The 11252-nt window shown below is 54.7% G+C and overlaps 1 protein-coding gene across 3 annotated transcripts in view; it reads right to left on the reverse strand.

The window, feature by feature from the left end:
* Positions 1-6268, reverse strand: part of NCOA3 (nuclear receptor coactivator 3) — a 68701-nt gene extending 62433 nt beyond the window's left edge. For all 3 annotated transcript variants that reach the window (XM_075583091.1, XM_075583090.1, XM_075583089.1), the window contains exon 1: positions 6224-6268. The gene's annotated coding sequence lies outside the window, so the exon portion shown is untranslated. The remainder of the gene's footprint in view (positions 1-6223) is intronic.
* Positions 6269-11252: the final 4984 nt, after the last annotated feature.

Raw genomic sequence — 11252 nt, forward strand, 5'->3', positions numbered from 1 at the left:
GCGTGGGGGACGTAAAGCCGCACGCCGGGGGGGACGTAAAGCCGCCGGCGTGGGGGGACGTAAAGCCGCCGGCGTGGGGGGACGTAAAGCCGCCGGCGTGGGGGGACGTAAAGCCGCCGGCGTGGGGGGACGTAAAGCCGCCGGCGTGGGGGGACGTAAAGCCGCCGGCGTGGGGGGACGTAAAGCCGCCGGCGTGGGGGACGTAAAGCCGCCGGCGTGGGGGATGTAAAGCCGCCGGCGTGGGGGGACGTAAAGCCGCACGCCGTGGGGGACGTAAAGCCGCCGGCGTGGGGGGACGTAAAGCCGCCGGCGTGGGGGGCGTAAAGCCGCCGGCGTGGGGGGCGTAAAGCCGCCGGCGTGGGGGACGTAAAGCCGCCGGCGTGGGGGGACGTAAAGCCGCCGGCGTGGGGGAACGTAAAGCCGCCGGCGTGGGGGGACGTAAAGCCGCCCGCGTGGGGGACGTAAAGCCGCCCTCGTGGGGGACGTACAGCCGCCCTCGTGGGGGACGTAGAGCCGCCCTCGTGGGGGACGTAGAGCCGCCCTCGTGGGGGACGTAGAGCCGCCCTCGCTGCGGACGTAGAGCCGCCCTCGCTGGGGACGTAGAGCCGCCCTCGCTGGGGACGTAGAGCCGCCCTCGCTGGGGACGTAGAGCCGCCCTCGCTGGGGACGTAGAGCCGCCCTCGCTGGGGACGTAGAGCCGCCCTCGCTGGGGACGTAGAGCCGCCCTCGCTGGGGACGTAGAGCCGCCCTCGCTGGGGACGTAGAGCCGCCCTCGCTGGGGACGTAGAGCCGCCCCCGTGGGGAACGCACTTTGTTGTTGTTGCAGGGCTGCTGCTAGGGGGCTGGGCAGCTTCCTCCTTCCTGATTGGTTGCATTACTCAGCAGCAGCCAATCAGGCAGAGTTGTCAGGAACCTGTGGGTGGGGTCAAGGAGAGGAGGAAACAGCATGGAGCAGGTGTGTGTGTGGTCACTTTCACCATTGTGTCCAGTATGTTTTGAGAAGCCGCCTGGCCGCCCTGAGCAAGTAGTATGAAATGACCTGGGGCAGCGTCCATGGGCCACCCCAGGCCGGATTTGGTTTGCAGGCCGCCAGCTGGAGAGCTGTGCTCTGTAGATATGCGCACACCCTGTATACATAAAATACACGAGACTTTGCACCTACATAACACACAAACGCTGAAGCCCTGCTCAAGCATTTCCACATGCTATTGTCTTCCCAGTTCTCACTCCCCTGACACCACTCTCCCCAACACCCATCCCGACTGCTAATCTCAGGCTCCCATATCTGTCACCATCCAATCTGGGGGCCACGGAAACCGGCATTTCTGCTTCCATCCCCCAGGCCAAAGATGTGGAGTCTTGTTTAAAAAGGATGTAATTAGGTGTGCAAGCCTGAATATCTAAAACGGCATTTCGAGTCATGTTAAAACATGCCACATGCATGCTACAGAGCTACACCATCCACTGCTCTGAGAAGCGCCGCAGAGTTTGGTTCAATGGTAAGAAAACGGTATTTCACCCCAGCAGGCATAAACCGTGTAATATATAGGGAGTGGCGTATTCACAGTTCCCTTTGTGGGCATCAATTTTAGTGCTAAAAAGTAGCAAAAACCTTTGTAAAACGTGTGTCGTGTGAAGACGTCCGAACATGGCGCATTGTTTAAAATGAAAATAAACACATTGCATCCTGGTGAATACCTCATTTATACAATAGAGTGTTTGTGCGTGTGCGTGTGCGTGTGTGTGTAGGTGTGTGTGTATGTGTGTGTGTGTGTAGGTGTGTGTGTGAGCGCATGCGCGTCACCAATACTTATTATTCGAGTAATACATAGGAACTTAATTCTGCGCCAACTCTATTAAACTTTTTAGGATCGTGCGTCAAGTTGAACGTGGCGGACGATTGACGAACTTCCTACCTTTTTTTGCCAAGCAGAAATAATTTTTCTGTACATACATCAGTACGCCGAGTGGTTAGAACTATAGTTTTTTTTCGACTGCTGGTGCAGGTTTTATAGATCTATAATAATGTTACATGAACACCCCCCCTCCCGGCAGCGCCACAGGTCTGCGTTTCCGGCAGACACCTATTTGGCGCCGGCGGATCCCCATGCGTCAGGAGACCATGGACCAGTTCCGGGAGTCCCACCAGGGTACCACGCACGACACAAATATATATTTCAGCCAATAAAAGCACGTGGAGCGCGGCTTTCAGTCCCGAATGCATCCAACGCCCAGGGAGGCGACTTTTAAAATGACATTAATTCATTTAAACAGCGTTCGAATGCCAAAAACAAGTTAGTTGAAAGGAGGAAAGACTATGGGGAGTTGAAATACCTGCTTAGGGTGCAGGCTGGGGTGTCTCCCGTCAGCCTATTGTGACAAGCCACGAAGGACATTTAGACGTATGTGGTGACGACGCCTTCCCCTTGCTCCTGGTGATTTTAGCGGCATACAAGCGAACCAAGCTCACATCTTCCAGAGCAAAGAGAAGACTGCTTAAGGGCATACTGACCAGGGGCCATGGTGGTTGTAAGATGAGAAGAGAAAAACGGAGCCCTATCCACGATGAAAAGAAGGATCCAGGGGGGGCTCGCTCTTAAAAAATAGTAGACTTTTCTGGACCATACAAAAGACCCCTAAACGAGGCAGCAAAACACAATGCGTTTCGCGCTTCATCATGGCGAACATGGGCCCCAGCCCCCCACACCCTTGCAGCGACGCCGCGGATGGCTGCGGGGACAGAGAGTCTGGCTACATCTGTTGTCCGCTTCCGTCATGAAATAATACTAACAATATTGGAAATCCAAGTCTTATTTCTAAACACATCAAATGTAACAAACTACAAACATGGATCACGCGGTTAATCAGAATAAAGGAGAACCAAAGAATCCCCCCTGAGGGTTTTCCCAAGAGAAAGCGTTATTCATTTGCCCGGCCTCCATGCGTTTGTCCGTTTCCCACCCAGGACTGACACGGAAAATACTTGGCATACACACACTAACATTTTCCTGGACCCGCTCACATTATCAACAATGTACGTCAGTGTCAGGATTCGCAAACGCAATGGCCGGCGCCTTTGCGCTTCCCTGCAAATACCGCTGGCAGAAGGGACATTTGCGCTATGGTCCATGTGTACCAAGATGGCCAACGAAGCAGGACGTGTTCTCCTCTACACAGATGGCTGACTAAACAGGAAGTTATCCTCCTCTTAGAACTGGCGAGTGTCTGCCCCGGGTCTAGGCCTATACGTGAGGACCAGCCCGTGCAAAGTGTCTCTGTACTGGGTACGCAGCTGGAGAGCCGACTTCCCGTGTATGACCTTGGCCTTGTATCCTGACCCTTGCTTCAGACTGCCGCCTGGCCACGACCTCTGAAACGACAACCGGACTACTCTGATCTGCCGCTTGGCCACGACCTCGGAACCGTGACACGACTACTCGTGCCTGCACACGGCCTCGGAACCGTGACACGACTACTCGTGTCTGCACACGGCCTCGGAACCGTGACCCGACTACTCGTGTCTGCACACGGCCTCGGAACCGTGACGCGACTACACGTGCCTGCACACGACCTCGGAACCGTGACACGACTACTCGTGCCTGCACACAACCTCGGAACCGACCCAACTACTCGTGCCTTCACACGACCTCGGAACCGTGACGCGACTACTCGTGCCTGCACACGGCCTCGGAACCGTGACGCGACTACTCGTGCCTGCACACGACCTCGGAACCGACCCGACTACTCGTGCCTGCACACGGCCTCGGAACCGACCCGACTACTCGTGCCTGCACACGACCTCGGAACCGTGACACGACTACTCGTGCCTGCACACGACCTCGGAACCGTGACGCGACTACTCGTGCCTGCACACGACCTCGGAACTGTGACGCGACTACTCGTGCCTGCACACAACCTCGGAACCGACCCGACTACTCGTGCCTGCACACGACCTCGGAACCGTGACACGACTACTCGTGCCTGCACACAACCTCGGAACCGACCCGACTACTCGTGCCTGCACACGGCCTCGGAACCGTGACACGACTACTCGTGCCTGCACACAACCTCGGAACCGTGACACGACTACTCGTGCCTGCACACGGCCTCGGAACCGTGACACGACTACTCGTGCCTGCACACAACCTCGGAACCGACCCGACTACTCGTGCCTGCACACGACCTCGGAACCGTGACGCGACTACTCGTGCCTGCACACGACCTCGGAACTGTGACGCGACTACTCGTGCCTGCACACAACCTCGGAACCGACCCGACTACTCGTGCCTGCACACAACCTCGGAACCGACCCGACTACTCGTGTCTGCACACGGCCTCGGAACCGTGACGCGACTACTCGTGCCTGCACACGACCTCGGAACCGTGACGCGACTACTCGTGCCTGCACACGACCTCGGAACTGTGACGCGACTACTCGTGCCTGCACACGACCTCGGAACTGTGACGCGACTACTCGTGCCTGCACACGACCTCGGAACTGTGACGCGACTACTCGTGCCTGCACACGACCTCGGAACCGTGACGCGACTACTCGTGCCTGCACACGACCTCGGAACTGTGACGCGACTACTCGTGCCTGCACACGACCTCGGAACCGTGACACGACTACTCGTGCCTGCACACAACCTCGGAACCGACCCGACTACTCGTGCCTGCACACGACCTCGGAACCGACCCGACTACTCGTGCCTGCACACAACCTCGGAACCGACCCGACTACTCGTGCCTGCACACGACCTCGGAACCGACCCGACTACTCGTGCCTGCTCACGACCTCGGAACCGACCCGACTACTCGTGCCTGCACACGGCCTCGGAACCGACCCGACTACTCGTGCCTGCTCACGACCTCGGAAACGGATCTCACGATACTCGCTTGTCTAGACACCAGTTGAAGGGTTGGTGCAATGCTCCGTGCCGGTCTATCTCTCGGACTGCCGTTGGCAATATTAGTCGGGAAGGGTGGCACCCTGAGGCGCCTTTACCACATACTAGGCACGTCATGTGGCTTTGCTCTCTTTTTTTAGGGGTGTTGGCGGTAAGCATCAACGGTGATCTAAACTAAGAAGGGGAGACCCTCCCCCCCATTTACACGAGTGGAAGCGGGAAACGCTGGCGCGAACGCTTCGGGGAGCAGATCTCTGCCGAATTCTTGGATTTGTTGCATTAAAACGGGGCGCTGCGAGATCCAGATTTAGTCCGTGTGTGTGTAAAACTCCCCTAGCAGCAGCCAGCGAGGGATTTGCATTTTTGTGGTTTATTCATAATTACCACAGATGTGCGCCAAAAAGAAGGAAGGAAAGCAAACTCGTGGCTTCAGTGTCATTGAATAAAATGGATTGGTTTCGGGTAATTTAAAAAAAAAAAAAAAAACCCTGATGTCGGACAGCCGCTCTGAAACCTATTGTGGGATTTTAATCAAAAAAGCATTTCACCTAATATGGATTCATTAGAAACTACCCACAAAAATATGGAGACAGTATTAATTGTAAAACCAATAGAAGATCTAGAGAGAAACACAGACAAATGAATGATACATATTCTTTCCTCGGCCAGAGCGGTAATAGCTAGGAGTTGGAAACAGATTGATCCACCGACAATGGCAGAAGTAAAAAATAACACACTAAACTCACCAGTTGATTACAGGAGAGATTCGAAGGGTTCCTGAAGATATGGGGGCCATGGATGATATATTCGGAAGCAAATGTTTAATGACCATTTGTTTTTTCTCTAACACGACAGTAAGTGGCTGTAATGTGAACCATGTTGAACCGCAAATGTAATAAAGTTATAACAGAAGTTCTGAGAATAAAGGAAAGATGGAAATGTATCCCTCCCCCACCCCCCCATTTTTTTCTGTACCCCCCTCCCTACCCAAAATATAATATGTGAGAAAAATAACAATAAAATACAAGTTTAAAAAAAAAGAAATTACCCACAAAACACACACAATGAATATATCTCGCATCGCCAGCCCTCGTCTCCCCACTTCTGGATGAAACCTCCCCAATACTCTTCCAGGGAGAGAGAGAGTGAGTGAGTGAGTGTGTGAGCGTGAGTGATCATCCTCCATCTATCTTCATAAGTACTAGCTGACCCAAGGACAGAAACCAGGTACCAGACTCCAGGCCGCTCCCCAATGGTCAGTAGAGACGGGTTGTGAGATTCAGTTGTTTATACGAGAAGGGTAACGTAGAACTTACCGGTCGGGTGAAGAGCCGCGCACGCTGTGCCACGCTGTGCCACGCCTGCGGAGAGAGACAGAGAAACCCCGTTACACATCGCACACTGTTAGACAATACAAGCTCTGGAAACAAACATAAAAAAATTAAATACATATATATATATCCAAAGGAGATGGAGCATTACCCGCTCTACACAGGAGTGGGCTCACCTAGGTCAGGGGTGCAACATTTTCTGGGGGGGCGGTGCTTGCAGAGGCCCCGCGCTCTTCCCCAAAGCATTTAAATAAAATGCCGGGAAAAGGTCGCGTGCGAGGCCACTGTACGTCCCGGCGGCTTCTGGCGATGCAACGCCATGGCAACGCGGCATCGAAGGACACCGCGGGGTCACGACGTCTTATTGGCAAGGGAACGCGCCGTCACATGACGTCAGAAACGCTAGAGACAAGGTAAGGGGGTGGGGGGCGCGAGCGGGAGGGGAGGGGAAGAGTATGCAGGGGGCGCAGACAACAAAAAAAAAACGTTTGCACACCCATGACTTACGTAATAGGCAGCAAATGTTCCTAGCAGACCGAGATAGGGGGCAGCCAGGGTGGAGGATACAGACAGCACATATAGAAATCAGCGATGAGACTATACACAAAGCGATGTGTACTATGTAAATGAGACTTTGCCGTTGGTGATTAATAAAGCACTGCATTACCAGCACCCAGCCTGCCCCAAAATACAGCACCCATCCAGCACCCAGCACCCAGCCTGCTCGGGACCCAGCACCCATCCAGCACCCAGCCTGCCCGGGATCCAGCACCCATCCAGCACCCAGCCTGCCCCGGAATCCAGCACCCAGCCTGCCCCGGGATCCAGCACCCAGCCTGCCCCAAAATACAGCACCCAGCCTGACCGGGACCCAGCACCCAGCCTGCCCGGGACCCAGCACCCAGCCTGACCGGGATCCAGCACCCAGCCTGACCGGGACCCAGCACCCAGCCTGCCCGGGACCCAGCACCCAGCCTGCCCCAAAATACAGCACCCAGCCTGCCCGGGACCCAGCACCCATCCAGCACCCAGCCTGCCCGGGAGCCAGCACCCATCCAGCACCCAGCCTGCCCGAATCCAGCACCCAGCCGGCTCGGGATCCAGCACCCAGCCTGACCAGGAGCCAGCACCCAACCTGACCGGGATCCAGCACCCAGCCTGACCGGGAGCCAGCACCCAGCCTGACCGGGAGCCAGCACCCAGCCTGACCGGGAGCCAGCACCCAGCCTGACCGGGACCCAGCACCCAGACAGCCCGGGATCCAGCACCCAGCCTGCTCGGGATCCAGCACCCAGCCTGCCCCAAAATACAGCACCCAGCCTGCCCGGGACCCAGCACCCAGCCTGACCGGGACCCAGCACCCAGCCTGACCGGGACCCAGCACCCAGCCTGACCGGGACCCAGCACCCAGCCTGCCCCAGGATCCAGCACCCAGTCTGACCAGGATCCAGCACCCAGTCTGACCGGGACCCAGCACCCAGCCTGCCCCGGGATCCAGCACCCAGCCTGCCCGAATCCAGCACCCAGCCTGACCAGGATCCAGCACCCAGCCTGACCAGGATCCAGCAACCAGCCTGCCCGGGATCCAGCAACCAGCCTGCCCGGGATCCAGCACCCAGCCTGCCCCGGGATCCAGCACCCAGCCTGACCAGGATCCAGCACCCAGCCTGCCCGGGATCCAGCAACCAGCCTGCCCGGGATCCAGCACCCAGCCTGCTCGGGACCCAGCACCCAGCCTGCCCCAAAATACAGCACCTAGTCTGCCCGGGATACAGCACCCAGCCTGCCCGGGAGCCAGCACCCAGCCTGCCCCAAAATACAGCACCCAGATTGCGCCCGGGATACAGCACCCAGTCTGCCCGGGATACAGCACCCAGCCTGCCCGGGATACAGCACCCAGCCTGCCCGGGAGCCAGCACCCAGCCTGCCCGGGATCCAGCACCCAGCCTGACCGGGATCCAGCACCCAGCCTGCCCGGGATACAGCACCCAGCCTGCCCGGGATCCAGCACCCAGCCTGCCCGGGATCCAGCACCCAGCCTGCCCGGGAGCCAGCACCCAGCCTGCCCGGGAGCCAGCACCCAGCCTGCCCGAATCCAGCACCCAGCCTGCCCCAAAATACAGCACCCAGACTGCCTAGGAGCCAGCACCCAGCCTGCCCGAATCCAGCACCCAGCCTGCCCGGGATCCAGCACCCCGACACGTTAACCAACACTGAGCAAGCCAATTACAGAGACGTGATGTAATCTCCCTAGGAGCCGGGCACGGTGGGTTAGCTACATGCTACCTATTCCACGCTATGTGAACCACACAGACACACATTACAGCCCTACTGCCACACACACACACACACACACACACACACACACACACACACACACACACACACACACACACACACAAAAGAGGACACTCTACCTTCCATGCAGACACAAGACTGTACCGCGGTTATGCCAGGACAAGCCAGAGAGATGAGCTCATATTCCGTGGATGCAACGTTGGAAATGTATGAAACTCATTAAACTTTCAGGCCCCACGTTAAACGCGGGCCCAGAAACGCTGGAATGATGTGTTCAAAGCTCGCGGACACATGCTCCACATGTGTGAATGCACCGCGCCGCTTAAATATGTGAAAATGAGTTATCCCTCTCATCCTTGATGGATATCGGCTGTCAGGCAACGAGGCCAAAGAGACGGGATTTTATATATATATATATTTTAAATACAAACCACAGCTGAAGAAAAAAGGAGAGGGGGGGAGGGGGATCTCCATTCCTCCGGCTTTATGTAATGCATTATATATGGTAAAATATATATATCCCGGGTCACAAGTTTACGGAGTTTTAGAACAAAAGATGCTAAAAAATAACAAAAATCAACACGGACTGACGCTCTAACCGAAGGGGCAGAATATAATAAAACCGGTCACATTGGTCATTGAGCCAAAAAAGGAATTAAAAAAAAAAAAATCAGTTTTAAAAACAATCTTTTGTTTGAATGTAACCCTTTGGTTGCCAGAGCGCCCCTCAGGCGAATGCCGATCCCGTAATGGCGTCTCATATGTGCATCAATACAATCCACACAGTGCTGTTACTCCTATAGTGGATTTGGATCAAATTCATCCCACTGCAGAACCCATCACAGGACAGCACCCATCACAGGGCAGCACCCATCACAGGGCAGGACCCATCACAGGGCAGCACCCATCACAGGGCAGCACCCATCACAGAGCAGCACCCATCACAGGACAGCACCCATCACAGGACAGCACCCATCACAGGACAGCACCCATCACAGGACAGCACCCATCACAGGACAGCACCCATCACAGGACAGCACCCATCACAGGGCAGCACCCATCACAGGACAGCACCCATCACAGGACAGCACCCATCACAGGGCAGCACCCATCACAGGACAGCACCCATCACAGGACAGCACCCATCACAGGACAGCACGCCTACTTATATAACATTAATTTATGCTTTATTTATATACAGTGTTTTGCGCTCGATCTTTCGTCCTTATCTACTAAGTCCACATAATGATAAGTAATTAGCTAAGTTGCAGATCGACCGTCGAAGGTTCGGCTCGGGGGCTCACTAAATAGCTACTGAGGAGTATTGACTCAGTATCTGTGACTTCATAAATGGTTGCTATAGAAACAAAAAATGCTTGTTACATTAAAATACATAAAAAATGTCAGTTGTTTTTAAAAACAAAAATAATGCTACAGGTATTTTCTCACAGTACAGAACCGATTTATTTAACACACACACACACACACACACACACACAGCACACACACTCACACAAACACACACAGACACAGACATTATTGCTGGTCTGCAGATTTAACCCGGGAAAGGAGCACAAAACAGGACATGACGGAAACAACCCAGGAGGGCCAGACACCCTGATGTAGTGCAGGGCGGGCAACTCCAGTCCACAGGGGCCACCAACGGGTCAGGTTTCCAAGCGTATCCCTGCTTCAGCACAGGTGGCTCAATCAGTGGCTCAGTCATAACGACTGAGCCACCTGTGCTGAAGCAGGGATATCCTTGGAAACCTGACCTGTTGGTGGCCCTTGCGCACTGAAGTTGGTCACTCCTGTCGTCGTGGCTACTTCCTGCGAGACCCAGCGACTCTGGGTGATTGACAATCATTCTTAGTCTCCATCTTAAATCTGCAGACTATGCACACCCCCACCCTGTCAGAAGCACCAACTAGCAATGTGCACAGGATAAGGAAAGGGATAAAAGGCAATACACTCCACCCTAAACTTTAAAATATCCTAAACAGATAGCTGCCCCTGTCACACACAGCGGGTCCTAAATTATATATATTTTAAAACAACTTAATCAGCAGAATTGGCTAAATTAGAAAGACTCAAAATCCCCCTGAAAATAACCGTTTGACTTCTTTGTATCTTGTGAAACATGAATATATTTCGCTTTTCGCGGGGGTCGAATAAATTGAAGCAGATCAGCTCTTTAGGCGACAAATTCTTCATTAATTTGCAAACAAATATGTAATTTTTAGCAAATTTACGTTTAAAAGGACGGTCAGTCGTACAAACAAAAGACATCTAATAAGAAGGTGGTGAAACCCTCCTGGGCACCGGTTTTACGATGGACGTGTTAAAACAAAATGACTGTTTTTTTTCATCCCGTCACCTTGTCCTAGGATGCACCGCCTCTTTCATCGTCATAGGCGCTCGAGACGCAACGCTCACGTCATCCTGGATCCGTGACCAGGAGTGGCTGTGGTCCTGAGACGGTGTCACGGTTAAAGCGGCCGTTTGCACAGAGCACCATTATCTATGGCATTTTTTGAAATAATAAAGTGGTATTCTTAGGCCACGTTTATAGTGGTGGCGCGCGCGATGGAGCGCATGCCGTCGCCCGTGCGCTGGGCGAACAACGCTGGAGACGTGACGCACGCTTGACCAGCTGGTTGGCGCTCATTGGCTGAACCGCTCACGTGACGCGGCCGTCGTGCGTAAAATAAATTTG

This window comes from Ascaphus truei, unplaced genomic scaffold (genome assembly GCF_040206685.1).
Source record: "Ascaphus truei isolate aAscTru1 unplaced genomic scaffold, aAscTru1.hap1 HAP1_SCAFFOLD_285, whole genome shotgun sequence".
In the NCBI taxonomy this organism is placed as follows: domain Eukaryota; kingdom Metazoa; phylum Chordata; class Amphibia; order Anura; family Ascaphidae; genus Ascaphus; species Ascaphus truei.